Here is a 27,308-nt window from a genome sequence, read left to right as displayed (position 1 = left end):
ATCTTAAGTTGTAATTTGATTTTCTTATTTTTGTATAAACATATCTTACGTATCCCAGATTTAAAAAAAAATAGTATGCTATTTTTTAAGGCTTTTGTTTGTTTGCTGTTTTTTGTTTTGTTTTGTTTTTTAAAGTACCCTCCATGCCCAATGTGATGCTTGAACTCATGACCCTGAGATCAAGAGTCGCATGCTCCATGAACTGAGCAGGCACCCCTGTTTGATATTTATTTATTTATTTAAAGATTTTATTTATTTACTTGAGATCGAGAACGAGCATGAATAGGGGGAGAGGCAGAGGGAGAGAGAAAGGGAGAAGCATACTCTCTACTGAGCAGGGAGCCTGATGATCCCCTGGGATCATGACCTGAGCTGAAGGTAGACGTTTAACCAACTGAGCCACCTAGGTGCCCCTTTTTTAAAGTAAAAAAAAAAATTAAAAAAAAAAATTAATTAAATTAAAATAAAAGAAACCCAAACTTTTAGACATCACTAGAGATTCACTTAGTAGTATGTTTTATTGCCAAATTATTAGTCACCAGTTAATCTTTTCACTTAGTTTAAATCTGATATTATCATGTAAATTTATTTAACTAATTTCATTCACCAGTGAGGTCTCTCTGAATCTTCTCTGGGAGAATAATGTTCTTTATATATATTTTCAAGTTGTTGTTGTTTTTTTTTTAAGATTTTTATTTATTTATTTGACAGCGAGAGAGACAGCGAGAGAGGGAGCACAAGCAAGGGGAGTGTGAGAGGGGAAGCAGGCTTCCCACTGAGCAGGGAGCCGGATACGGGACTTGATCAGGACCCTGGGATCACGACCTGAGCCGAAGGCAGACGCTTTAACGACTGAGCCACCCAGGCGCCCCTATATTTTCAAGTTTTAACAGTTCAATTTTTCTCTTCTCCTGTAAGTGTTATTATAGCTCTTGAAGAAGAGGTTGAATTGGTAAATTCTTGGAATTATAATTAAAGAGCATTTGTAGGTTTTCTGCCTAAATTAAGGGAAATTATACACAACAACTGGACTGTACTCTTCATTGTTCATGTCCTGAAAGACAGAGGAAGGCTAAGAGGCTGTTCCAGATTAAGAGGAACTAAAAAGAGGCACCAACCAAATGCAATGCACAAAGGTTTGATCCTGAATTCTGGATTTGGGTAAGATACTATAAAGGACATTGTTGGGCCAATTGGCAAAGTTTGAATAGGGACTGTATATGCTAAAAATTCCTGAATTTGATAATTGTGTTGTTATGTAAAAAAGTCCCCATTTCCATGAGATCCACACTGAAGTATTTAGGGGTAAAAGGGAATGATGTCTGCTGTTTACTTTCAAATGGTCCAGAAAAAATACATGTAACTGTGTAGAGAGAAAGAAAGAGTGGTGAGCAAATATGGCAAAGTGTTAACAATAGATGTATCTGGGTGAAGGGTCCACAGGAGTCCTCATACTATTCTTGCAACTCCTGTAAGTTTGAATGGTTTCAAAATGAGAAGCAAAAAGGAAAAAAAAATCCTTCAGAGCACCATTTTCTTTTCTTTTATGAGGAATTTTTTCACATTCTGTGTATTAGGCTCCTATTTGTAATCTGTAGGGTCTGATCAAAGACATAGATAGTGTAGAATTTCAGTCAAATGTAACATGAGGCCTCTTCCCCCATTTATGTTTCACACTAAATTTTCTTTTTTTTTTTTTTTTAAGTTTATTTATTTAAGTAATCTCTACCCCTGATGTGGGACTCCTCCAACTGAGCCAGCCAGGCGCCCCACCCATCAAATTTTCTGTACACTGAAAGGCAGTCAAGGAAAATGTCAAAATACAAAAAAATTAAAAAGACAAAGACGTTTAACTGTAAAAGGAAGAACGAGTCACTGCTTTTCTCAGCAGTTTTTTTACCTCATTATGAAAAATTTAAACCTCAAGAAAAATAGAATAGTAAGATAAACGCCTCTATGTATATCCGTAACCTAGAGCTAACAATAGTCAGTATATTGTCACATATGCTTATTATTTTTTGCTAGTGTATTTCATTTTATTTATTATTTATGTATTAGTTTTTTACTAACATTTTATTTTATTTTTTAGATTTTGTCAGAGAGAGAGAGCGCACAAGCAGGGGGAGCGGCAGGCAGAGGGAGAAGCAGGCTCCCTGCTGAGCAAAGATCCCAATGTGGGACTAGATCCGAGGATCCTGGGCTCATGACCTGAGTCGAACGCAGACACTAACCCACTGAGCCTCTCAGGCATCCCGCTAACATATTTTAAAGATGTCACGGGGAAGCTCTAAAAACAAGAACATGTTTCTTTATAACTACAATACTATCATCATCCCTGACAAAAATTAACAATAATTCCTTAATGTTACGTAATTCCTGGTCTATATTCAAAATTTCGAAGTTGATCCCAAATATCCATTTCATTGATTCATTCAAATGAGGATTGGGTCAAGAACCACACTTAGTGCACTTAGTGTGTATTTTAAGTCTCTTTTCATCTAGAACTGTCTTCTTCCTTGCTCTGGGTTATAACTTTTTTCCTCTTGTGGCCAAGCAAATATATTGGGGGGGGGGGTGGAGGAGATGATGAATAAGGAGTTTGAATAATGCCCAGTCTTTATATATTACATGGGCTCACTATACAAAGTATTTATTTTATTTTTTTAAAGATTTTATTTATTTATTTGACAGAGAGAGACGCAGCGAGAGAGGGAACACAAGCAGGGGGAGTGGGGGAGGGAGAAGCAGGCTTCCCGCAGAGCAGGGAACCCGATGAGGGGCTCGATCCCAGGACCCTGGGATCATGACCTGAGCTGAAGGCAGACGCTTAACGACTGAGCCACCCAGGCGCCCCTATACAAAATATTTAATTTAAAAACCAGGGATTTTTTTTTTAATCTCTTGGAGACAAAGTGAATACCATTTTGAGTCCTGTCTACCGTCTCCTCAAACCTCACTGTTCTCACCTGTATAATGGGGATGCTAACCCTTGTCCTGTCTATTCCACAGGTGTGTCAGGAGGATCAAACAAGACAGAGTTTGTGAAAGCATTCTCTTTACTAATATGCACATGTAAGTCCGCACGGCTTTATTATTTTCTCCAGCCGATTGAGTTAGCATGAGACGCTAGATCTAAATGTAGTTCAAGGCAGAGGGAAACGCAGAAAAGTTCTGTTATGTTCCCCTTCCCCCTCAAAGTCCAAACCCCAAGCCTAAATCCGCGGCAATAACCTTTAAAACCAAAGTTGGAGCTGCGGGCGGTGGATTGCCAGCCCCCCTCTCGGAGCCGCTGCGGGGCAAGGAAGCGCGGTGCACGGGGCGCGGGGCGGTGGGCGGGGCGGGGCTGCGGGGGCGGGGCTGCGGGCGGGGCGGGGCTGCAGGCGGGGGGCGGCGGGCGCGGGGCTGCGGGCGGGGGGCGCCGGGGCCGGGGCGCGGCTGCAGGGCGCCGCGGGCACCAACAGCCCGGCTCGCGGCTCTCGCACCCACGCCCTTTCCGCCCTCCGTGCGTCAGCGCCCCCCTCCGCGCCGCTGACAGTGTTATTTCCTGTGGCAGCCCGAGTGCAGAGGACGGACGGAGGAGTGGCCGTGCGGTCGCACTGGTGACACCTAGGGTCTGGCTCCGGGAAACGCCTTCGCTTCGCGGCCCGGCCTTGGCCTGGCAGGTGTCCTGTGGGGCTGAGCAGCCGCTGGCCGAGGGGCGCTCTCGGAGCGTGGGACGCGCTGCGCCTGGGGCCGCCCCGCGTGCTGGCATCTACTGCTTCTCCTTTGAGCTCTTCTGTCCGTCCTGGTCGAAGCCCTTTAGCTGTTCACACTAGGCAGAGATACGGGCGCGCGGGATCTCTGTGCTGGGAGGAACGTCAAGGTCGTGGACTCCAGTACACAAAACTAAGAGCGAAATGTCCTTCACGCTCTTGCTTACAGGCAGTTAGTGAAGTGGTTAAGAGCGGGACTTCTGGGCTGAAATTTCTGGCACCTGCTAGTGCTATCATCTCACACAAACCACTTAGCTGCTCCCTAGTTCCCGCATCTGTAAAATGTGGCTAACAGTCGCATCTCCTCATAGGGTTGGGAGGATCAGCAGAATTCATAAATATCTATAAATCACACGCAGCAGTTCCTGGCACGTAGGAAGCATTATGTACGTGTTGGAGTTTGCACGTAGCCTGTGAATAAACACCTCCGGAGGTGGAGGACTCCCTGGCTCATGAAGCGAGCCATTTAATCTTTGGTCATTCTCAGCTGTCATAGGCAGCTCCTTATATTGTACAGGCTAGGCGGGGGGAGTGCCAAAATCTACTGGGTCCTGTGGGAGACGTTTTGCATCTAGTGTGTTCTATCTGTGTGGAATTATTTATCTCCAATTTTGTTGATTCACATGTGACAAAACTGAAGACCCAAGGATGTGGGAAGCTTGCCTAGAGTGAAACAATGATTAAATGTTCCAGTCAGAATTTAAACTTGGTCCTCTCTGGCTCCAGTACCTCCAAAAATTGGAAGATAACTCATTTTTCCATTGAGACTTGGGTTTCTCACAGTGGTTGGCACATCATAAATCTTCAAATGGTGGGAATTATTACTAATTTCTATTAAAACTTTATATGTTGCCAATGCCCTTTTGAACCATCCCTTCCTTCTTTTTTTTCTTGCCAAGGCATGCTGCTTACAGCTTTTTTCCTTTACTTGATTTTACCTGTATAAAGTATCACTAGAGTGGTCTTGCCTCTTGAAACCTGTGTCCCACAAAAACAACGAGAAGCATTTGACGAGGGTCCCCTTTGAAGTTACTTTCACCTGTAGTACAGAAACTTTTAAAGCCAGCAGTCAGTCCCTTAGTGGTTCTGAGAAGAACTTCTCTCCTGCATATTCTCTAGGATCATTTTTCTTCCTGAAGACTCAGATAGCATAGTTGTATGTCAGTGGCATTTCTTCTAGCCTTCCGTAAGGTGCTTGCTTAGCTATAGCCTCTTCTTACACATGCCGGGATGGAGTGCTCCTGAGGCCGTCTGTGCCATTTTGGAAAGCTCTTCATTCATTTATACATTCATTCAGCAAATATTTATTGAGAACTGTTGCCAAGCACTGGGCTAGGAACTGGAGCTACATTGGAAGGTATAAACAGCAACTTCTTCATAAGGTCGAACCAAATTCTACATCCCTTGATTTTTCTACCCATTGATAGCGCTTCTGCTCCCTGGAGCAACAGAGTAAAGTTAATTTCTGGTCCTCACGATAACCCTTCCTATACTTGAAGATGGTTTCTGGTCGCCTGTGTAAGGTATTTTTTTTTTCTACAAGCTTTCCTTGTAAAGATACTACTTTCTTTAATATTGGGAGATGACCCAAAGGTGATGAAAAAAGTGGATCTTATTTCCTTTTCCTGAGCCTCAGTTTCCTTACTGTGAAATGAGGATAATTGTATACAACAGTGGTTGAAAATCTGAGATACTGTGTTACTTGTCTGAAATAGACTAAGTATGTGTGTATATTAGAGTGTATTAATAACATCAAATAACTTTATTTTTATTTTTTAAAGGATTCTTTTTTTTTTTTTAAGATTTTATTTATTTATTTGACAGAGAGAGACACAGCGAGAGAGGGAACACAAGCAGGGGGAGTGGGAGAGGGAGAAGCAGGCTTCCCGCCGAGCAGGGAGCCCGATGTGGGACTCGATCCCAGGACCCTGGGATCATGACCTGAGCCAAAGGCAGACGCTTAACCGACTGAGCCACCCAGGCGCCCCACTTTATTTTTATTTTTAAAAGATATTTATTTATTTATTTGGGAGAGAGAGAGAGAGCATGAATGGGGGAGGAGCAGAGGGAGAGGGACAAGCAGACTCCCTGCCGAGCATGGAGCCTGAGATGGGGCTCGATCCCATGACCCTGAGATCATGACCTGAGCCAAAACCAGGAGTCAGATGCCCAACCGACTGAGTCACCCAGGTGCCCCAATAACATTAAATAACTTTAACCATATGCATATACGTACCAGGTACTCTTCTAAATGCTTCATATTTATTAACTCATTTACTGTCATAATAACTCTGTAGGGGTGGGTACTACGGTTAGTCGCATTTTACAGATAAGGAAATGGAGACCCAGAGAGCTGAAGTAAGTCCCCCAAAGTCACACCGCAAGTAGGTGGTATTGCTGACTTGATCTGAAACAGTGTGACTCCAGAACCCTTGCTTATTATGTGTCTCTCGTTGCTAGTCATTTTTTTTTTTATCAGCGAGACTGAGAGAGGGACAAGACTCCAAAGGTTCAAAAGGTCAAGGGGAACTTACAGACTGAACTGAGAGCCTGATCTTCGACCTATGGTATCATCCACTGCTTTAAATAATTTCCTACAGTTTGAAATTCAGTCTCGCAGGTTCACAGTCTGGCCTCAGATGGGGATTTCTCTCCCCTGACAACAACACCCCGTCTCTTCAGCCCCCTACCCGCTGCTTCTCTCTGTCCCTCATTGTGTGGTTTTTGCCAGCAGATACTAGTTTTCTTCCCTCAACACATCCCTTGTTAGTTTCTTTTCTTTCTTTTTTTTTTTTTTTAAGATTTTATTTATTTATTTGGCAGAGAGAGAGCAGGAGAGCACAAGCAGTGGGAGAGGGAGAAACAGGCCCCCCGTGGAGCAGGGAGCCTGATGCGGGGCTCGATCCCAGGACCCCGGGATCATGACTTGAGCTGAAGGCAGACGCCTAACCAACTGAGCCACCCAGGCGCCCCCCTTGTTAGTTTCTTACACTGGTTCAAGCTGTAGTTTACAAACATGTTTTTTCATTTAAGTGTGGTTGTCTTAGTATAGTTTGCTTTCTAGCTATTTACCTCTCTGCATCAGTCTGCGAAACTGGGAAATCATACTTTCAACTCAAATCACAAACAAAGGGGTAATTTCCTTAACATATATAGAGCTTTTACAAATCAATGACAAATAAGCACAACAGCCCAGTAGAAAAAGGAGCAAAGGGTATGAAAGACAAGTCACAGCAGAGGAACTACACACGACTCTTGTATATGTGAAAGGACCCTCATCCTTGATTATGATTACACAAATACATGCCAGAGTGATGGTATTTTTCCTAGGATTTGTCCTAGATGCAGGGCACCTGGGTGGCTCAGTTGGTTAGGCGACTGCCTTCGGCTCAGGTCACAATCCTGGAGTCCCAGGATCGAGTCCTGCATCGGGCTCCCTGCTCAGCAGGGAGGCTGCTTCTCCCTCTGACCCTCCCCCCTCTCATGTGTGCTCTCTTTCTTTCTCTCTCTCATTCTCTCTCTCTCAAATAAATAAATAAAATCTTTAAAAAAAATAGGTGCCATATCTATACCTATGTTGGTAGTTATATCTACATATCCATGTACATGGTGATAAATACTGCTGGTGAGAGACATTCTCATAATTGCTCTGGAGAAAATACATGGGCAGAGCCCCCACAAAAGACTGACAATTATTTATCAAAGTCGTAAATACATATACCCTTCATGTAGATCCACATTTCTCATCCATGGCACTATTGACATCTTGGGCCAAATAATTCTTTGTCCTGTGCATTGTAGGATGTTATTTTTTAAAATTTCTATTTATTTGAGAGCGAGAGAGCATGAACACAAGTGGTGGTCGGGGGGAGCAGTGGCAGAGGGAGAAGCAGACTCCCCACTGAGCTGGGAGCCGACACGGGACTCGATCCCAGGACCCCGGGATCATGACCTGAGCCAAAGGCAGTCGCCCAACCAACTGAGCCACCCAGGCGCCCGAGGTTTTTTTTTATTGTTGCATAGCATCCACCCCAAACTCAGTGTTCAAATAACAACTATTTCACTGGCTCGTGATTCTGAAATCTGGATTCTGAAATCAGCTGGGCAGTTCTTCTGCTGTTCTTACCAGTGGGTCACTCATATGCCTGCATTTATTTGGTGGGGCAGGTGGGGATGAACTCAACAGGGATACTGAGATGGCTGGGTCTTCCTTCTCACTATGTGTCGGGTCTTCTTTCCCCACACGGTCTCTCAGTTTGAGAAAGTGAAGGCGCAACACTCTACATGTGGTTTCTCTGGCAGGGTAGCCAGATTTGAACATGGTAACTCAGGGCTTCCAAAGACATAAAAGTGAAAGCTGCTTGGCCTTCTTAAAACTGTTGCTTATTGGGGAACCTGGGGGGCTCAGTCGGTTAAGCCTCCGACCCTTGGTTTTGGCTTAGGTCATAATCTCATGTGTCCTGGGATTGAGCTGGAAGGGGCTCTGTGCTCAGCAGGGAGTCAGCTTGAAGATCCTCTCCCTCTGACCCTCCCCCCCGACATGTGCATGCACACTCTCTAAAATAAATAAATAAATCTTTAAAAAAATCTGTTGCTTATTTTCAGCTTAGCTGAAAATCAAATATTTCTCTATAAAGCAAGGAATCTGTCCAGAAAATTCGTCAACCTTTATGGCTTCTTCTTATGATTTATTTAGTATCCAGATAAGGCCAGTCCAAGCAGAAATGAGGCAAAAAGTTCACCATCAGTCTCTCCTGGGTCCACAATATTCCAAGCCTGGATTTCCCATCCTCAGGGCTTCACCTTCCTTGGTCCCTCCTTTTTCACCATTATACTGTATCTTCCTTTTCTTTTCTTTTCTTTTTTTTTTTTTAAGATTTTATTTATTTATTTGAGAGAGAGAGAATGAGAGACAGAGAGCACGAGCGGGAAGAGGGTCAGAGGGAGAAGCAGACCCCCTGCTGAGCAGGGAGCCCGATGTGGGACTCGATCCCGGGACTCCAGGATCATGACCCCAGCTGAAGGCAGTCGCCCAACCAACTGAGCCACCCAGGCGCCCCTGTATCTTCCTTTTCAAAGTTTTGTTCTCAGGGTTCATATCCTTTAGATCTTAACTACCACTATCTTTGTATTCCCTGACCACGCGATCTTAAATACCCCTTCCCCCACCTCAACGCCAACCACTTGTGCAAATGCTTTTGAGGCCTCTGCTTACATCATCCCACCACTGTTGCATTGGCCAAAGCAAGTCGCATGGCCAAGTCCAGAGCTAGTATGGGAGGGAACCTCACAAGAGCACGAATACTGGGAGCGTGGGTCATTGAGGGCCATCAATGTCTTCTGTCCCACTCATCATTCCTAATTCTGCTTATGTCCTTTAGAGAGTTTATCACAATCTGTATTATCATTTGCTTACTGGTTTGCTTACTTGTCAGCTTCCTTCGATGAGAGAGAGGAACTCCCAACAGCAGTGCATTAGCTCTGCTGTCTTACCGCCAAAATCTGTCACTGTTTGGCACGTTGGCCAACAACAAATATTTGTTGTATAAATAACTGAGCTCTGAGTTTCCTAAGCTGTATTCAGCTCATCCACACAAGAAAACCTGTGTTGATGTGATCATGGAAAGGGCTGAAATTCCTTCCTCCATTTTTAAGCACCTTGTAGTACATTTTTATTTATTTACTAATTTTTATTTATTTATTTATTTATTTATTTATTTATTTATTTATTTATTTTTAAAGCTGAAAGCCTTTTTTATTTTATTTTATTTTATTTATTTATTTGAGAGAGAGAATGAGAGACAGAGAGCATGAGAGGGGGGAGGGTCAGAGGGAGAAGCAGACTCCCTGCCGAGCAGGGAGCCCGATGCGGGACTCGATCCCGGGACTCCAGGATCATGACCTGAGCCGAAGGCAGTCGCTTAACCAACTGAGCCACCCAGGCGCCCTATTTACTAATTTTTAGACTGATCTCTACACCCAACGTGGGGCTTGAACTCATGACCCAGAGATCAAGAGCCACAGGCTCCATCGACTGAGCCCTCCAGCAACCCCCTTAGTAGTGCATTTTAACAGTTTTCTGAAAACAGTGCCTCCGTTTAAAGTTGCAGTAAGTTCTTACATCCAAATGGAACATAAAATCAGATTTTTTTATTTTTGTCATTTTTCCATTGTACTCTTAGAAACTTGGAGAAATATTTGATGACTTTTGTTAGGTTATAATATTTCAAGATGTAATCTTTTTTTCTGTGACAACATAAAATTGACCATTTTAGCTATTTTTAAGTGTAAGTTTCAGTGGTATTAAATATATTCCTATCGTGCACCACCACCACCATCATCTTTGCAACTTTTTCATGTTCCCAAACTGAAACTCTGTATCTGTTAAATAGTAACAATGCCCCTCTCCTCTAGTCCCTGGCAGGTACTACTCTACTTTCTTTCTTTTTTTTTTTTTTTTAAGATTTTATTTATTTATTTGAGAGAGAGAGAGAATGAGAGAGAGCACATGAGAGGGGGGAGGGTCAGAGGGAGAAGAAGACTCCCCGCTGAGCAGGGAGCCTGATGCGGGACTCGATCCAGGGACTCCAGGATCATGACCTGAGCCGAAGGCGGTCGCTTAACCAACTGAGCCACCCAGGCGCCCCTCTACTTTCTATCTTTATGAATTTGTTTACTCTAGGCGCCTCATATAAGTGGAATCATATAGTATTTGTCCTTTGTCTCAAGTAATCTTGATTATCTTTCAAAATAGTTTCACGTTCATTTCTTTAGAGAGGAATGTGGACATATCACAAAGGAGATTTGTGGAATTGAGGTAGACAAAGAGGAACTTCTGACAGGTTGTTCACTGTGGATTTTCAAATCATTGGTGACTTCAAGTTTCCTAAAGAGCTGTTTTGTCATCCAGATGGCCCTGAGACTGTAGGATCTATTATTTTTTTTCTTGTATGTTAGTTTTTAATTGTAACTATGGAAAATTCAGAGAGTTGTTTTTTTTTTTTTCCAGTAGGCTCTACGTCCAACTTGGAGCCCAATCTGGGGTCTGAACTCATGACCTTGAGATCAAGACCTGAGCTGAGATCCAGAGCTGGACACTTAACCGACTGAGCCAATGAGGTGCCCCTGCAGAGAGCTTTTATATAATATACTTTGGGGAATTTGACAGCTATGAATTTATGCAGGTAAGGTGCTGCTAATCTTGCTTCTCCTTTCTAATTCTGCTTCTTTGACGAGTACACAAGATTCTTAATCTTTCAGGGTACAGTGAGCTTATGCTTCTTTATTGGTAGCCTGGAAGGGAGGAACAGGAAGGAAGGGATAAAACCCAGGAGATAATACATGATTTCAGGACGTTGGTATTATTTTATTAAAATTTTTTTTAAAAATTTTTATTTTTTAGGAGACACTGTGCCCAACATGGGGCTTGAACTTACAACCCCTAGATCAAGAGCCGGCCAGGTGTCCCAGGATGTTGGTATTACTTTAAATTATGTACTTTATGCATAATCAGCTTTCTCAATTCTTACACTAATTCACTATTTAAAATCTTTCAGTACGCATCCATTTGTGAATATAACAAAAAGATGGTACATTTCTCATGTGTATTTCTTCAGTTTACATATATCATCTAATCCTCAAACAGCAAACCTATAAGATAATGGTGGCAATACTGCGTATACCTTAGACATGGTAAAAGAAAATCTTTTTTTTTTTAAAGATTTTATTTATTTATTTGAGAGAGAGACAGAGAGAGAGACAGCATGAGAGGGGGGAGGGTCGGGAGGGTCAGAGGGAGAAGCAGACTCCCTGCCGAGCAGGGAGCCCGATGCGGGACTCGATCCAGGGACTCCAGGATCATGACCTGAGCCGAAGGCAGTCGCCCAACCAACTGAGCCACCCAGGCGCCCTAAAAGAAAATTAAGAAAAATCTTAATACAAAATATGTTACAGTAGCAACTTTATTCTAGCTGAGTGACCTCAGGCAACTTATTTCCCTTCTCAGGGACAGTATCTTCAATTGTGAAGACGTTCTAGATATTGGTTCCGGGCGCCAACAACAAAGTTATATAGAGATAGCATATAACTTAAAATGATTTTGTGCATACTTTGAATATATTGCATAGGAATCAGGATGGAATATCACTTTTTTCAGAGTAGAAGGCTGTGTTTTCAAACAAGAAAAGGAAAAGAGGTTTCATTCCTACTTACCCAACAGATTTTGGAGGCTGATAAATAAATAAATGTTTCTCCTCTCTCTGAAAAGACTGTGTCAGAGTTTTAGCTATAGCAGAATTGCTTACATCATAGTTTAAAGCAAAGATCCAGAGAGTTTAACTGGAAACACACAGTCTTCAAGACAAGCTGATGAAGTGTGAGAATGAGGTTAGTTGGATGGAAGGACATAAAGAAAGAAAAGATGGTTTTGTAGACACTCAGCAGCGGTACCCCAGTGGAGAAAGGTCACACTAACATTCTGTAATGTTATTGCATTCGGTCAATGGGGGAAAATTCTTCTAAGACTTTTAATTAAGGTGAGGATAGCAAACAGCATATCAACACCTTCCTGGAGAAGCATTAGTCACCTGGAGAATCATTTCCATACCCAGACGCTAAATGTAGCTGGGAACAAGTATGAACAGAAAAACGAGATTTGAAAACAATCTGTTCAGACCCTCATAGAATGAAACACTGTTTGTAGGGATTAAGTTCTAATAGCCTGGTGGTGGCGGGGTGGGGGTGGAAGCAGAGAGGGGAAGAGTGGCTGGTAGTCAAGGGAGGTTCTGCCTTCAAAGGGTTTGGAGCTGGGACATACAAAGCAAGCAGCGGCACTAAAGTGCTGAATGCGGAGGTGTACAAGCTCTTTCCAGATCGGGTGTTTGATCCTCTCCCCGTCTTGCAGGGCTCTGCGAATTCCTCTGCCGTCCACACAGCACGCAATGTCACTCTCGAAACACTGTGCTAGACCCTTAGGGTTTAAAAACGAATGGGCTTTGGGGCGCCTGACTGGCTCAGTCAGAAGAACATGTGAGCTTGATCTCAGGGTGGTGAGTTCGAGTCCCACATTGGGCATAGAGATTACAAAATAAATAAATAAACTTTAGTAAATAAATAAATAAATTCGAAGTTTTATTTATTTATTTGACAGAGAGAGAGAGACAGCGAGAGTAGGAACACAAGCAGGGGGAGCAGGAGAGGGAGAAGCAGTCCTCCCGCCGAGCAGGGAGCCCGATGCGGGGCTTAATCCCAGGACCCTGGGATCATGACCTGAGCCAAAGGCAGATGCTTAACCGACTGAGCCACCCAGGCGCCCCGAGGAGGTTCCATCTTAAATCTGATTCTTCGGGTGTCCAGTTCACCAGCTGCAAGGAAAGGGGTAGGATGGAGATGGCTGGGGTACGTACTTGACCATCATGGCGCAGTGCTGGCCTGGGTGTAACCGATGTGGATACAGAGCCATTGGAGTTGAGGGGAGGCCCTGACGGACCCCAGAATGTTCACAAAGAGGGTCACATTTGATCTAGTTCTCAGGAGGTAAGAGGACAGTGGTAAGCGTGGTAAGGGACGGGCCGGCCAGGGTACGGATTGGGAGAACTGGCATTGCTGAAAGATGGGGAAAGGGGCATGCGTACAGAGCCAGAGAGCTTGAAAGAATAAGGCATGTTTGGAGTGTAGCTGTTGTTTTTCACCATTAAAAAGAAAGTTCCAGCCTCCTTTAGATCATGTTCATCGTATGTTTCTCATGGCCTTCACCTCCAGCCTGGATCTTACTCAGTTTCCAATCCCCACCAAAAAAGTCATTGTGAGTGTAACCTGATAGAAGATTCTAACTTAGCCAATCATGGAAGGCTAAAGAAGAGAGGGCCAGAGGCACCGATGACACAGTATGCTGAGCACTTATGAGGTGTTTGGCTAAGCCCCTTATAGTGTTATGATAGTTAACCCTCATAACAACTGCATGGTCTAGGTACTATCATTCTTTCATTCATTCATCCATTCAAAGTAAGCTCTATGCCAAATGTGGGGCTCGAACTTACAACCCTGACATCAAGAGTCACATGCTCTATTCATTGAGCCAGCCAGGTGCCCCCATTCCCATTTTTTAAAAAATATTTTATTTATTTGAGGGGCGCCTGGGTGGCTCAGTCGTTAAGCGTCTGCCTTCAGCTCAGGTCATGATCCCAGGGTCCTGGGATCGAGTCCCATATCCGTCTCCCTGCTCAGCAGGAAGCCTGCTTCTCCCTCTCCCACTCCCCCTGCTTGTGTTCCCTCTCTCGCTGTGTCTCTGTCAAATAAGTAAATATAATCGTCTAAAAAAAATAAAGATTTTATTTATTTGAGAGAGAGTGTGAGCATGCAAGTGGGGGGAGCAGAAGAGGGGGAAGTAGAGGGAGAAGCAGACTCCCAGCTGAGCAGGGAGCCCAATGCGGGGCTCAATCCCAGGACCCTGAGATCATGACCTGAGCCGAAGGCAGACGCTTCACTGACTGAGCCACCCAGGTACCCAGCCCCTATTCCCATTTTTAAATGAAGACATAGGCACAGAGAGGCTGGGCATCTTTGTCCGAAGTTGTGCTGCAGGGAGCTATGGAGTGGTTCTAACCCAGGCAACATGACTGAAGGGCCTCCACTCTTAGCCAAAACTGTGAGCACTACCACCACCAGGACAATAAACAAGAGGCATCACATGAGCATCTCACTCATCCTCGGGCTTTCCCTCCTCATGTGGAAAGGACAGAACACCAGTGAGGGAGTAGGCGACTACCTACTGGTACTAGGCTACCAGATTTGGCTTCAAGGGAGGACTGGCTGCCCATCTCTGAGGGTTATCCATAGCCAGCCCTCTCCAGGTCTGCCTTGGTCTGCCTGGGGCTGCTGAGCCGCCTTGCCCAAGGTCATGCCACTTCCCAGGGTGCACGACATCCAATGACTAATTCAGGAGGCGATGTAAAGTTCTGGCATCTAGGGGCAATAATTCGGAGGTTGGCTGAGCCCGTTGCTGGGTTCACATGGCAGCTCAACTTTTCCCTCTGTCCCATCCTGCTTCCTGTCCCTCCCTCCAAAGGTGTTGACCTCATGGACATTTTTTAATGAACATCTTGCCACTCTGTCTCAGAGCCTGCTTCCCTGGGAACCCGATCTGTGACAACATCAATTCCATTGACCAGAGAAGTCCGTGGCCTCTCATTTTGTGTCCAGTGTAACTTCCGTTCACAATACAGATCTTCCTCAGCTCATGATGGGGTTACATCTGGATAAACCCACGATCAGTTGAAAATATCTTAAGTCAAAAATGCATTTAGTACACCTAACCTACCGAACATCATCGCTTAGCCTAGCCCAGCTTAAACGTGCTCAGAACACCCACATTACCCTATAGTTGGGCCAAATCATCTAACACAAAGCCCATTTTATAATGAAGTGTTGAATATCTCGTGTCATGTATTGAGTACTGTGCTGAAAGTGAAAAACAGAATGGTTGTCTGGGTACAGAATGGTTGTGAGTGTATTGGTTGTTGACCCTCGTGATCGCTGGGCTGACAGGGGGCCTCGGCTCCCTGTCTCTGCCTGGCATCATGAAAGAGTCTCATACCACTTCTGGCTGGACCAGGAAAAGATCCAAATTTGAAATCTGAAGTATAGTTTCTACTGAATGCATTTCACATTCGCACCATCGTAAAGTTGAACGATTAAGTCAGACCATCGGAAGTTGGTGACCGTCTGTAGTTTCAAAACCGTCTGCCTTATTTTAGGAACCTTTGATTTTTTATGTTTCCTGATAAATACCCAAGAACGTAAATTTATAAAATTCTCAAAGGTCAGCCATACAAGGACACAGTGCCCCCTTTTGTGTCGATAGACTTTATTTTTTTATTTAAAAAAAATTTTTTTAAAGATTTTATTTTTAAGTAATCCCTACACCCAACGTGGGGCTTGAACTTACAAGCCTGGTGTCAAGAGTCGCATGCTCTACTGACTGAGCCGGCCAGGCGCCCCCCAGTAGGCTTTATTTAGAGAAGTTTTAGGTTCACAACAATATTGAGCAGAAGGTATGGAGTCTCCTACACCGCCTGCCCACCCCGTCCCCTGGGCACAGCATCCCCAGATATCCATGTCCATTTCCTTTGATTTTGGCAATAGGTATAGGTTATGCAAGTAAGACCTCTTTAAACCCAAAACTTTCATTAAAATAGTTTGTGATTTTTTAAATTGTTATTTTTAATGTTTGAATGGTTAGCAGACTTGATTCCAATAGGCTCTTGCTATGCAGCTCGCTAGACTTTTTCTGAGTCCCAGTGTCCTCGTGTCTACAGTTGGAATAACAATTTTTGGGAGGATTAAATTAGATAACATATTCAAACTCCAAGCAAAGTGCCTGGCACTTAATAAAGATTCAGAAAATGGGCATTTTGGGGGGAAGATTTTCTTTGTCAGAGAGAGAGAGAGAGAGCACTAGCAGGGAGAGTGGCAGGCAGAGGGAGAAGCAGGCTCCCCTCCGAGCAAGGAGCCCATCCTTATCCGAGGACCCTGGGATCGTGACCTGAGCTGAATGAAGGCAGACGCTTAACCGACTGTGCCACCCAGGTGCCCCTGCTTTTTTTTTTTAAGATTTTACTTATTTGAGAGAGAGAAGGAGCAGGTAGGAGGGGCAGAGGGAGAAGGAAGAGCAGACTCCCCACTGAGCAGGGAGCCCCTTATGGAGCTGGATCCCAGGAGCCTGAGCTCAGGACCCTAGCTGAAGGCAGATGCTTAACCAACTGAGCCACGGGGGCACCTGCAACTGCCTTATTTCAAGAAACTTCCTCCCTCTCCTAGAGGGACAGGGGGCTCCCAAAGTTGGGTAATTTCATTAAGGTCTCAGCACTGGACGATGTTGCTATTGTGGAGGCATCTTTCCAAGGTTTTAATTAATTCGAGGATGTAGCACCGTTTCTCAAACTTACATATTCCAGGCATCTGTGATTCAGTAGGTCGTGTGAAGTTTGGGAATCTGAATTTTTCAAAGCTCCCCAGGGGAAGCTTATCATCAGCCAAGATTTGGCAACTTTTTGATTTCTACGAACTCCTGCACCAAACTCGTGGATATAGGGAATCCCCTTTCCCGCCTGCTGGGTGTGTCATGGTTACATGACTAAGGTTTTATTAAAAGGGTGGGGGGGGGAGGGGAGGAAGAGCAACCCTGAAAAAGGAACACTCCTGTCTGTACAGTATTCACTGAAAGAGTGCCCCTTCGGGACAACTTCCGATTCCGAATTAAACAGAGGACGACGACCGCCTGGACTTGGCAGTCCTTCCGCTGTCACTAGCTGGGGACCTCGTGGGTCTGACTAATCAAGCCCGGCCGCGCCCTCGGCGGGAGCAGCTCCAGCGAGGGGCGGGGTGGTGGCGGCTGGGCTACTGCAGCCCGGGTGCCGGAGTCCGGAGACCCGTCCGTAGGCGCCGGGGTGGGCGGGCAGCCACTCGGGAGTGACGCGGGCAGGGGGCGTGGGGAAGCGTCGTTGCATTTATTCTGGCCGGAGAGCCGGGTGCCGGCGCGGCCGGGCGCGGCCGGAGGAGCTGTCCCGAGCCAGAGAGCCGGCCGGTTCTTGGGAAAGCGCTAAGAACTCGGCGCCCGCGGTTGGCCAGGTGGGGGCGGCCGTGGTGCGCCGGCCGGACTCTCCGAACACTTTCGGGAATTACAGAAGTCCCTTTGGGGATGATGCGGCTCAGAGTCTGGCTCTGGCGGGAGCGATGAAGGCGCAGTGTCCAGCTCAGCCGTGGGGTGTTGGGGCGCAGTCAGGCTCCGCCGGGAGGCGCTGGGGGTGCAGGGTACAGCTCAGCCGTGGAGTGACGGGGGCGCAGTGTCAGGCTCAGCCAGGACAGGATGGGGGGCTGGCTCCCCCGGGGGTGACGGGGGCTCCTGGTCAGGTTCGGCCGGGGGTGATCCTGGTCAGGTTCGGCCGGGGGTGACGGGGGCTCCTGGTCAGGTTCGGCCGGGGGTGACGGGGGCTCCTGGTCAGGTTCGGCCGGGGGTGACGGGGGCTCCTGGTCAGGTTCGGCCGGGGGTGACGGGGGCTCCTGGTCAGGTTCGGCCGGGGGTGACGGGGGCTCCTGGTCAGGTTCGGCCGGGGGTGACGGGGGCTCCTGGTCAGGTTCGGCCGGGGGTGACGGGGGCTCCTGGTCAGGTTCGGCCGGGGGTGACGGGGGCTCCTGGTCAGGTTCGGCCGGGGGTGACGGGGGCTCCTGGTCAGGTTCGGCCGGGGGTGACGGGGGCTCCTGGTCAGGTTCGGCCGGGGGTGATGGGGGCTCATTGTCAGGCTCGGCCACGAGGTGCGGGGGCGCCGGCTCAGGTTCACACTGGCCGGGTAGGAGTTTGGGGCCGCAGCCGGGGCCGCGGTTCCCGGCGCCGCAGCGGGAGGCACTGAGCGCAGGGGTCCGGAGCTCCCGCGGAGCCGGGCGGCGGGAGGAGCCCAGCGCGGCCCCCGCCTCCTCCGGCCGCAGGCTCCTCCTCTGCCCCCGCCTCCTCCGTCTCGTCCGCCCGCCCGCCCAATCGGCAGCCCTCCGCCCAGCAGAGCGGGGCCGCTTGTCCGGCCCGCGGAGGCTGAGCGCGACCCTCGCGAGCCGCGGCGCCCGCCGACCAGGGGCAAGCGCGACTCCCGGGACCCCGCTGTGCCCCGCGCTGCCGCCGCCGCCTCCCTTCGTGGCGGGGACGCTGGGGCGCGCGCCGCCGGGGCCGAGGCTCCCTTCCTCCCGGAGGGGAAGGAGCGGAGGAAGCCGAGCGGCTGCTCGCGGAGCGAGCGAGCCGAGGCCCCTGCCCCCGAGGCTCGGGCTGGAGGAGGCGGAGGCGGAGGCGGAGGGAAGTGCGCGTCATTCCCGGGAGGAGAGCGTTTCACCTCCAGGCAGAGAGAGGCTGCGGCTGCCAGTTGCATAAAAGCAGCGGCGGCGGCGGCGGCGGGCGCGGGGCTCCCGGGGCTCTCTGGCCATGGAGAGAAGATCCGGACACGGGGACGCTAGGAGCTCGGCTCCGTCTCTTTGGACCGCGGTGTAGGCACCTGGAGTAGCCGACGCTCAGTGGGGGAGGGGAAGGTAAGCCGCGGAGGGCTCCCCCCCCCGCCCCGCCTCCCCAGCTGCGCGCAGGGCCACCGCGAGGTCGCCGCCCGCGGCCCCGCGCACCGTCCCGGCTCCCGGCTCCCGGCTCCCGGCGGCCTGGCGTTTAGGCATTTCTGCGGAAATGGCAAACATTCTCCCGCCCTCCCCCCGCGCGCCGCGATTCCCGGTCTCTCCTCTCGATCCGGAGGAACCGGACTCCCCCGGAGTAAATCCTCTCCGCTCTTTAAGAAAGGGTCTGGGGAAGCGCGTCTTGATTTCTTTCTCTCCGTCTCTCTTTTCATTACGTTTACGGAGAAGGAAACAATGGACCTTTGAAAGTCGGTGTGAACAGCCTCAAACTTTCCGGAGAGGGTTGGGGTGGGGGGGATAAACCCCACAGGAAGCCGACCACGGTGAAAGGTTGGTGGAATGTGCATTGCAGAGTCTCGGCTTCCGTGCGCGCACGGGACGCGTTTGGGGGTGACCTTTGTCTCTTTACTATTCCCCTGGGTTGGTGAACCGACCCCTCACCCCTTACCCCGCTTTGTGTTAGTAAAAGTAAGGGGGGACTTAAAAATCGCTCGCAGCTTTCTTTACACCTGGGGGTAGCCTTAGCACTGGACCCCGCTCCCAGCTTTACTCTGCAGAGTTGGGAGGTCTTGGCAAGGGAGGGGGTCCTGCTCTGTGAGGACTTCAGTAGTTAATGCTAGTTGCTGTATCCTTTGCAATAAAACCAGGGTCCCGATGTCCCTGGATGCTCTCTGCTGAGGATTGTCACCAGACCTCGCTGTGGAGCAGAAACCACTCACTCAAATTCTCTGCCTAAGGTTAGGAAAACAGACTTTGATATACTTCCCCTTTCATCAACAGTCGGGGTGACAGATGGAGTGCTTAATAATTTTAAGAACTTTCATTCCACTCGGGAGCCGCTCACTGGCTTGTGGCCACTCTCCTGGTCTCAGAGTGACAATGTGATGCGCTGTTGCATAATTGCACGTGTTGAGGGTGTGCAGATGTTGTTTTCGGGAGCCCTTCCCCGGACGGAATGTGAATTTAGAGGCGGTGGGCTGGTGGGAGATTTCACCTGAGCGGAGGGAGGCCTCCGCCATGGGGGCGGCCAGACGTAGACATACGTCTTGGCAGGGGCTCTGTGTTAGAAATGCATTTCAGGTATTTAGCCTTAGGGTTCTTTGGTGGGCAAAAAGGAGGTATTAATCTTGAAGGAAACTTGCTGTTTTCAGAATTGGTCTGGGCATCATGCTCTGGTTTGTGCACCTTGGATTAGCTATTCAAAGGGTTCTTCAGGGCTTGCATTTTTGGGCAAAGCAGAAGAAAGTGCGGTAGGCACTGGTGCTTAGTAGACACTAGGTAGTACCTTCTGGTGTTGTGTCCTTTACCTTAAAGTTACTCCCCTGACTTTCTGCGGACCTGCACTCCAGGGTCAGTGTGTGGGGTGGAACTAGAAGTCTGCCTCTGGGTTTCAGTTCATTCCACCTGATGCTGCTTTAGCTGATGAATTCAGTTCATTCCACCTGATGCTGCTTTAGCTGATGAAAGCTTTAGCTGCTTTAGCTGATGAATGAACCATTAAGCTCAGAAAATTAAGGTTAGAAGGGAATTTTGAGTCCTCACCTACCTGTTCTGCTTTAACAGCCTGTGAACGAAGCCGAGGCATGTGTGGACAGGGAGGTCGGATCAGTACATTCTTCTCCTGTGCTTGTTTAGGTTTTCTTGGTCACTGTGAATTGTTTGAGTCCAGGCTCCTTTGTTGATCTAACCTGTAACCTGCAGATTTTCCGAAGTCTCAGATTTCACAACAGGAAACCAGAATGGGACCACACCTCCTTCGTGTTCTAATGAACCTAATTTAGCCTGTTACCAAGCTACTTGGGAATGGCGGGAAGACAGACTAGAAAGTAAAGTAGCGTTGGGCCATTTCTGAAGTCGAAAGGCTACCACTAACTTACCAGCTCTGCACCTCTGGGCCCTGAATTTGAGAATGATAGGACGAGCCACGGTGCAGAAAGAGAACATTGGAATGCTTATTATTAAGTACAGTTTTAGACTCCCATGGCATATGGGATGTAAGGGTGTACTTTGTAAAGTGCTATAAAATAGGATCTTGCATCATCCACCCACCCACCAACCATGCGTTCAGCTAACAATTATTATTCACCTACTGTGTGTCAGGCACTTGGGAAGCACTCTGAACGCTCACTGTGTGCTTGTCGGTAGGGAGAGGGAGTTGGATGGAGTGGTTCGGGCTTGGAAGTCACAGGGAGCCAAGATCATCTGTGTGGTGGCTTCTGTCTGTAAGGGAAGAGGAGCTGGTCTCTGCTGTCGAAAGGAATGAGTCTAGGCTGGGGGGAAAGGAAATGAACAATTAGAGAAAGCCCAGGAAGTGTGTATGAGTGTTTGGAGCATTATGCATAGAATGCTTTAAGAATCCAGAAGGGGACCAGAGTGGGAATGGGGGGCGGGGGGGGACAGTAATGAGGAAGCAATTTAGTGAAAAATAAAGTTTTCAAAATCAGACAAAAATAACAGGGGCTGGACAGTGGTGTCAGTGGTATCATTTTGAAACGTAAAGATTGGAGTACTCGAAGTCAGAACTGAGTTTAAAACGAGGCTCTGACATTTGTTAACCGTTTGCTGATGGCCAAATGCCCTACTTCTTCACGTTTGTTCATCTGTAAAATTAGTTTGAGAATACTTTATTGAATTCTTTGAGGATTAACTTTTATTTAATTCGCTGTGCATATAATAAAGTGCCCTTTCCAGGGTGTTCTGAATCGCAGCTTGAGTGCAGTTTTTCAGATGGTTGTGTTGGTTATTGTCATAGAGCATTCCTCAACGTGTCCAGGCATCTTCCCATCCCAGCCACAGGAAACCCTTTCATTGCATTTGGGTTGTGAGCACTAATTAGAAGGATGGGCTGGCTCGTACAGTACCTCAATTGAGAGGGGCTTGTCTCGGTCTGTATAGTAACTGCCACGTTCTTCCCTCCCCTCCCCGCCCCTCCCCAATCTCCCAAGTCAAGCTAGCCCTTCTGCTTTTCTCTCTCCCAACAAGATGAATAGGGAAAAGGGAAAAGGAAGGAGAAGCCATGCATCTGCATTTTTGAGACCCTGACAGTGACCCTGACTAGTTTACTTCGTTTGTAAAGAGCTGGAATTTTCAACGATGCTATTAAAGAAAAACCTGTTCCCCCAGTAAGAACAGTTGCTGTCTGGGTGAAACGTGAATCTGGAAGCACTATTTGTTTTAACCTACTTGCCTTATTCTCCACTTGAAGTGGACTTAAGCTCATCTGACATTTTAATAAGTTGCTTTTGATAGAAATCCATACTCACATATTTAAAACTATCATGTTCAATGTGATTGGGGGGGAGGGGGGCAGTACGAATGTAAATCACTTTTCAGGACATGGTGAATCTTAGCATGTAGTTTGAAAGGGCTTTAAAAATAATATTAAAATGAGGAAGTTGAGACCCAGAGAGCCTAACTAATTAGGTAAGGTCATATAGTAAATTAATGGCTGAGCAGGGACAAGAACCCCTTTGTCCTTATTTCCAGTCAGCATTTTTTCCCCCCTCTAATATACTCTTAATTTGTTCCTGTTTGGTTTTGTTAGCAATTTAGTTACTTTAATGTTTTAATGGGGAAGTAATTTGCATTTGGGCTTAGAAACCCATTGCACCCAAGTTTAAAGCAGACACTCTACCTTTTCTGTTTGGGAGGATTTACCCATGATATGATGTACGCAGTGGGGTGATGTTACTTGTAAGAAATTTCTGGCAAATAGGGAACTAAGTGTAAAAATAATGTTAGCTTTACTTGCATTTTTCACAAATAGTACACAAATGTAAAATATTGTAAAAGTGCACGTTTTTTAAAAAGCAAGTTCCTGGAAACATTATTCCGATTTGTGTTGTGAATCATAGGATAAAAGTGTGTTAGAAATATGTTGGCATGGTCTTTTGTTTTCCCTGTACTTGCTTTGGGAAGCCATTAATGTTGGTTGTCAGGAACTATGTTCAGCAAATATTTTATTGCATTCCTAAGATGTGCAAGGCTCTGTGCTGGTTGCTGTGAGCAGTACCAAGATGAATGAAGCATAGGGTCTTTATTAAAATGCCTCTTTAAAAAAAATGGCACAGACTGGGACGCTGTGTATGACTTAAAGCACAGAATTGCTATCTCCCATCAAATCAGTCCTTTGATCGATTAGGCAAATCTGCCTTGAAATTATTATTATTAGTCTAACCTTGTAGCCAGATTTGTAACATGACATTTATTTCCATTACATGGGCACAAGTGATCAGCCTTTGATATTTATTTTTTCAGGACTCTATTTTAGTTTGGACAATAAGTAAAAAATTGACAGCATTTGGAGACTTTATATTATGAAAAGTTTGCCTCAGAGAGCTTGTAGCAGTCTTAGCTTTAATATAGTTTTTAAAATGGTCTTAACACTGCATAGAAGTGTGATTGGAACATTGTTGCCTGAAAGGATTGCAATTTAAGACGATCCATGTTGAGTCACTGAGAAAAGAATTCTCCTCATTGACTCTGAGTTTGATATAAGTATCTTAAAACATAGGAGTATCCACCACAAGCCAGATGTCTTGGTCATATCTAATTATGGAGTCTCTCCGAAGAGTGAAATTGTTACTGATTTGGGGGCTTCTGCCTAATTACTGGCTCGTACTTGGATACTGCCCATTTCCTGTTCTTATTGATGGTGACTCGCTTCCCTGAAGAATGAATGATTTTTTTTTTTTTTGCATACAGTGAGGTTGGAAAATTAATTATTAACATTTTAGACAGTGGAAAGATTAAGTTGAGCACAAGGACAAATGCCTGATTCCTGTTTCAGAAGGAATGAGAAAAATGAGTCATTTTGGTTTTTACTACTGCCAGTGGTACCCTTAAAATCCACTTCGTATGAGGATTTATAAAATTCTCTTTCCTTAATGCCAAAGATGTGGCTTTAATTGTGCAATGGGTACTTGATGACAGCCATTCCCCAGCCACCCTAGGACATGCTCCGATAGAAGCGAAGTGCTAGTAATATTGAGAAGCTAGCAGTTTGGTAGCAAGTGGGCTGTGTATGGGGATAGAGCTGAAAAGGCCAAATGGAAGATGAATCGGCTTTTCAGCACAGTTAATGACGTCTTTTGATGAATGTTAATAGCTGCTTTCCCAAGTGCTTGTGCTGATTTAGACACTGCCTGTCCTGTCCTCTCCATATGGTCACGCTTCACAATGTATGGTCAGCTCATGGATAACTGTCTGTCGGTGTGTCTCCCCCCCCCCCCCCCCCCCCAGCTGCTGAGTTACCATGTGGTCTGAGCTTGGCTTTAACCTTCAAGTACCTTCAAGTATTTCTTCTTGCTCCCTGTTTGTGCTTAAGGCCCTTGAGCCCATCATGCAGCCCCTGTTTGCCGGTCTCATTGCTGCTGGCCAGAACCTGTCTCTGCTCGGCTATGCAAAGTCTAAGCACCCTCTAGTGCGGAGTAATTGCTCATTCGTTGGTCTTCCCTGCTGACTCTCTGGCACCATTGAGTTTTGATGAACTTTGAGACTGGAGGAGGTATAATATGGTCTCGTCCGTAGGCCTAGGTTTCAGACGCCGCAGGAGATCAGGCACTGTTTTTGTTTTGGCCAGGGACTCATCTGCAGCCTTCCACAAAATACAAGAGACTTCTGTTGTTTCCTCCCATATTGGTCATCGTTGGACAGTACGTTGTCATGGTAGTGGCTGGGTTCTGTGGTAGATTTTAGTTTATACATGCAAAGGAAGCTATTCGTAGTGGTCTGGTGGCATGCAGTTGGGTAAGTCAGTTTGCCAGGGCTTTTAAAAATTATTCCATTTGTAGAGATCTAATAAACTCAGGCGATCACCTCTTCAGACCCACCAGCCCAGTTAGTGTCTTTGCCCTGACATGCATTGTACTTACTTGTTTCCTTGGGTCCTCTCCTGACCCCCCCAACACTGAGCTCTGAGCTCCTGGAAGGTAGACATTTGTTTGTACACCACTGGGTCCCCATCATCTAGCAGAGTCCTTGTCTCATAAGAGATGTTCAAGCCTAAATGTGTTCCCTGTCGGGCAAGCCTTTACTCCCAGGGGTGAATATTGTATTAAAAATAGGCTATGTGTTGGGGCGCCTGGGTGGCTCAGTTGGTTAAGCGACTGCCTTCGGCTCAGGTCATGATCCTGGAGTCCCGGGATCGAGTCCCGCATCGGGCTCCCTGCTCAGCAGGGGGTCTGCTTCTCCCTCTTCTCTCCCCCCTCTCACGTGCTCTCTCTCTCTTTCTCTCTCTCAAATAAATAAATACAATCTTTAAAAAAAAAAAAAGGCTATGTGTTGTAGGTAAAAGAAATAGTACATTTGGATTCCTGTCCTGACCCTGCCATTGATAGAGATTTTGCTTTGATACTGGATTGAGTGGCCCCAGATCACTTCAATCTGGGCATCTCATTATTCATCTGGAATATTTCCTAGTTTGAAAGGCATGTCCAAACGTCCTCGTTACCCGTTTTCTACTGTTCTTGCATTTTGATGTCTGTATCTCAAGAGATTGTGGACTTTTGGTCCATCTCTGCTTCTTTATCAAACAAATCTCTGTTGCCTCTTCTTTTTTCCTACTTTCAACACTTTAACCAACATAACTTTCTTGGCTCTTTCTTCTTGAGAAATATTTTCAGGCTTTGTCCCTGGCGCTCGGCAGAGAATGCAGCCCACAGGCGGCTCTGCCCTTTGCCGTAACCTTAATTAAATCAGCCTCCCTCAGGTCAGACGTTGGCTTTGGTTCTTTCTTTCGAAGGCCAGCTGCCATCCGCCATTGTGTACCTCTCTGACAGCCATCCGTCACCGTCAGCAGGCTGGGGGCCTGTGCCCTCCCAGCCTGTGGGGAACGAGGGCGAAGGGGGATGGTCTAAGGAGCATTGGGAAGGAGGGGAGAAAAGAGGGCAGCTTTTTACTAGAAAGCATGCAGGAGAAAAAGGAAGCTGAGGAATAATAATTGGGAGAAGGAAATAGGAGTGAAGAGCAGAGGACTGGTAGGTAAAAGGACCCACCCTCTCCTTTCTCCAGTTTTCCAAGTTGAAGCTTGTTCTGCCTTCAGTTTTGTTTATCCTTTAGTTCTTTCCTTCTACCCAGGGGCCTACCTACTTTGCTTTCTTAAAATTTATTTTTGACCTGGTAAGGAGTGTTAGATACTCTTCCTTGTCAGCCTTTCTCCCCTGTTGGTCTGTGGATCTGTTGCCTTTTTCCTTTTGCTTCTCTTTTGTTGCCCATGGTAATGTTCTTCAGCCTTTTCCCTCTGTCAGCCATCTTGGCTGTGGGGTCAAGCACTGCTTTTCATGGAGACGCGTAACAGATTTGAAAAAGACAGGATTAATGAGTATGTTTGGTGTCAGGAAAATCAGACGTCTGCCTCCTGTACCCTGCATAAATGAGAGGACTCTAAGAACGAACTAAAAATATTTCTTAAAGGTCGCCTATATAACTTTTAAGATGGGAAAGTGTTCACTTGGCTTACTTTGGGCATTAGATATTATAAATACGGACTCTTTGTTCAGAGGGATCCATATTTAACAGGAGATTCCAACATAATTTTCGAGGATAGATCCGCTTTAGTGAAATTGAAGCTGATGTGCTCATCTGAATTCCTTCACTGCAGACCCATAAACTCAGCGTTTGTTGCTTCGTTGTTTTCAACATAATCCAACTCTTAGTATTTTTAGTTAATTTTTGTTTTCCAGGGATTTATTATTTCCCGACTATGGTTTTCTGGCAAAGAGCTTAACAGTAGAGCTTAACAAAAAGTGAATTGCTAAGCAGGAAAAAACAAATGTCTTCTGGCTTTCAATAATACTTTTTCTGACTCAAATGCTTAGTGACAAAAAATAATTTCTAGTCAATTTAGCCTTTTTAGGAGATTATAGGTTTGAAAAATTCCTTGTCATTTCTCTGTATTATATTTTAACGGAGTTAGTATGTATTGGGAGAGTGGTTTCCTTTTGAGGGAGGAGGTAATGTGAACAATGATCCATGGTGCTAGACTTCAGGTCTGGGTGTATTGGTGTTTATATATAATAGTAGCTCAACTGTGGGGAGTATCATTCATCATACGTGTCTAAATTGACCAAGTGGAAAAAGAAGGTAGGGAATAAAAATGAACATTTCTCAGCCCCGTATCCTTCCCCTGCATAGGGAGAGGTTTTTAATGGAGGGTTGGAGTTTCCCCTCTGTCTCTGCAACATTGGCCCCGGGCACAATCAGCTTAGTAAAAGTGACCCAGAATGAATGTAAATAAACTAACCATGACAAATGTCTTATTTCTTGGGACCATGTCAGGCAATTGCAAGTGATAGTGACTCCTCTTGGTTTGGAGAGTTGAAAGAAAAGACAAAAGGCCTACCCGTACAAGGTAATGATGGAGAGTATGTCTTGTCTGAGAGCACTGTTCTGTTTGGA

The 27,308-nt window shown here is 46.4% G+C and overlaps 1 protein-coding gene and 1 long non-coding RNA gene across 8 annotated transcripts in view; both read left to right on the top strand.

Moving 5' to 3' along the window:
- The first annotated feature begins 711 nt into the window (after positions 1-711).
- On the top strand, positions 712-11,330 carry LOC135362735 (uncharacterized). Its single transcript, XR_010407813.1, has 3 exons — positions 712-3,072; positions 10,762-10,936; positions 11,155-11,330. It is a non-coding gene; the product is annotated as an uncharacterized LOC135362735 (long non-coding RNA).
- Positions 11,331-17,284: 5,954 nt separating this feature from the next.
- The window catches only part of CEMIP2 (cell migration inducing hyaluronidase 2), an 83,805-nt gene continuing 73,781 nt past the window's right edge, over positions 17,285-27,308 (top strand). For 5 of the 7 annotated variants that reach the window (XR_010407812.1, XM_064579757.1, XM_064579756.1 and 2 more), the window contains exon 1: positions 18,179-18,818. The gene's annotated coding sequence lies outside the window, so the exon portion shown is untranslated. Of the gene's footprint in view, positions 17,379-18,178; positions 18,819-19,286; positions 19,649-27,308 lie in introns of those variants that run through there. The other 2 variants (XM_064579754.1, XM_064579755.1) reach the window with 2 other exon arrangements.

Source organism: Mirounga angustirostris, unplaced genomic scaffold (assembly GCF_029215605.1).
Source record: "Mirounga angustirostris isolate CCGP_5_RB_7025 unplaced genomic scaffold, mMirAng1.0.hap1 SCAF_15, whole genome shotgun sequence".
In the NCBI taxonomy this organism is placed as follows: domain Eukaryota; kingdom Metazoa; phylum Chordata; class Mammalia; order Carnivora; family Phocidae; genus Mirounga; species Mirounga angustirostris.
Note: the sequence above shows the minus strand (reverse complement) of the source record. Positions and strands in the feature narration are given on the sequence as shown.